Source organism: Electrophorus electricus, chromosome 6, assembly GCF_041902795.1.
Source record: "Electrophorus electricus isolate QZ-2024a chromosome 6, ASM4190279v1, whole genome shotgun sequence".
NCBI lineage: Eukaryota > Metazoa > Chordata > Actinopteri > Gymnotiformes > Gymnotidae > Electrophorus > Electrophorus electricus.
Window position 1 is genome coordinate 34,322,056 of NC_137502.1, and position 2,500 is coordinate 34,324,555.

Here is a 2,500-nt window from a genome sequence, read left to right on the forward strand (position 1 = left end):
ACAGCCCATCTGCTGCAGCAGTGAGCCTCCAACACACTAATACCACAGCAGTGAGCCTCCAACACCCTCCACCCTAATACCAAAGCAGTGAGTCTCCAACACCCTCCACCCTAATACCACAGCAGTGAGCCTCCAACACACTAATACCACAGCAGTGAGCCTCCAACACCCTCCACCCTAATACCACAGCAGTGAGTCTCCGACACCCTCCACCCTAATACCACAGCAGGGAGTCTCCGACACCCTCCACCCTAATACCACAGCAGTGACCCTCCAACACACTAATACCACAGCAGTGAGCCTCCAACACCCTCCACCCTAATACCACAGCAGTGAGTCTCCGACACCCTCCACCCTAATACCACAGCAGTGAGTCTCTGACACCCTCCACCCTAATACCACAGCAGTGAGCCTCCAACACCCTCCACCCTAATACCACAGCAGTGAGCCTCCAACACCCTCCACCCTAATACCACAGAAGCGAGTACTCCAACACCCTCCACCCTAATACCACAGCAGCGAGATCTCCAACACCCTCCACCCTAATGCCACAGCAGATCTCCATGATCTCAGTTCTGGAGGTATGGGGTCCTGGCCACACTCCCAGACCATGCTCTGGAAGAGAAATCCCCTGAGCTTCTCCAAAATGATCTGCTCATATGTGCAGTGGTGACAGGAAAGTCGAAATCCTCACTCAAAGGGTGTCGGAACAGTTCCAATGGGAAAAGGTGAATCACCGGAATGCCTGCATTCAGTTTCACGTAAACAAATTTAGTTTTGCAAACCAGAAGAAGAGGAGAGAAGATGGAAGGAGAGGAGAGATATAAAGCATGAATATAGAGAATTGGAACAATAGAAGAAAAAGGAGAGGAGTGAATGAAGAGACTAGAAATCAGGGGCAGGAATAAAACACAGAGCACAGAGAGAGGGTGGAGAGGGTGGAGGAGAGGATGGAGGAGGGGGATGGAGGAAAGGGTGGAGGAGAGGATGGAGGATAATGGAGGAGAAGGTGGAGGAGAGGATGGAGGAGAAGGTGGAGGAGAGGGCGGAGGAGAGGGTGGAGGGGAGGATGGAGGAGAAGGTGAAGGAGAGGATGGAAGAGAGGGTGGAGGAGAGGGTGGTGGAGGGATGGAGGAGAAGGTGGAGGAGAGGATGGAGGGTAGGGTAGAGGAGAAGGTGGAGAAGAGGGTGGAGGAGTCTAGACTGTGCTTTAGAATTTATTACACACACACAGTAGAAGCAATGAGAGTGGACAAACAGTTATTAATCTCTCTATATCACACACACACACACACACACACACACTTGAACAAGGATCATCTTTTCCTAGTCCTCCATTCTGGGCCACTGCATATTCTCCACCCAGGAGTCAGGTGGTGTTGGCAAAACAGCAGGCCAGAAGTGCAGGTCCATACACACAGAGTCTGCACCTAAAACCCTGCGTCTGTTCTCCAGGCATGTCGCAGTGCCGTTCCAGAACCTTCCATGGCATCACAGCCCTGTTTGCTATTTGCTCCTGTAAACCTTGGCAATTCCTGTGGGCTGGTGGCTCCGGAGTTGGAATGATCCACGCATGAGCCCAGCTGCCTAACATATGCTGCCGTTTAGACCGGGCAAACACGGCATGTGTGTCGAGAGGGGTGAAAAAATTTGCAGCCAATGAATCAGAGAGTGGAGAGACACACCCCCCACTATATCCCCAAACACCAGAGACCCACCCCAAGCAGCACAGCCCCGCCTACCCCAACACGTCCACCTGCAGTGTACTAAAATGCTTTTTGTGATTTATGGGGTGATCTGAAAGAAACAGTATGTGTGTGTGTGTGCGTGTGCATGTGTGTGTGTCTCCCTGCGTAATTATGCATGTGTTAGCTTGGCATGGATCCCTGAATAATTGTGTAATGATGCATGGACGTGAGGTGCAATGTGACATGCTTACAGCACAAATGCAAACAAAAAGGCTCACACGCATGAATCACAACTACACACGCAAGTAACAGTTATACACACACAAATCATGGTGACACACACAAACTACATGAGGCAAGTCCCTCAGGCATGCAGCACAGTGAGTTACACCCAAGCACTTAAGAAACACTGCTGTGAATTGCCAGCTAACATGTTGGGAACTGCACTGTCTCACCTACCGGTCATGCTGTATAATGTATGCGCCGGTACTGCCCAAGTCAAACCAGGAGTGCTACTCAAAGACACGTGTGTGTGTGTGTGTGTGCGCGTGTGTGTGTGCGCGCGCATGTGTATGTGTGTGTGTGTGTGTGCATGCATGTGCATGTGCATGTGTGTGTGTGTAGGAAGGGAGCGGGCATAACGGTGATGGAGTGTGTGTGTGTGTGTGTGTGTGTGTGTGAGAGTCAGGCTGTGTTATGTAGAGCGGCTGTAAAACTGTCTCTGCTATGAACAGATTTTAGTCTAATGAGCAGAGGGAGATGGTTAAAGCTTCCACACGCTCAGCACTTCCTCCTAATGAAATACTACCCTT

General features: G+C 50.8%; 1 protein-coding gene across 18 annotated transcripts in view; it reads right to left on the reverse strand.

Annotated features, from left to right (window-relative positions):
• The window catches only part of rbfox3b (RNA binding fox-1 homolog 3b), a 225,755-nt gene that overhangs the window by 28,411 nt on the left and 194,844 nt on the right, over positions 1-2,500 (reverse strand). The gene's annotated exons all lie outside the window — the stretch shown is intronic.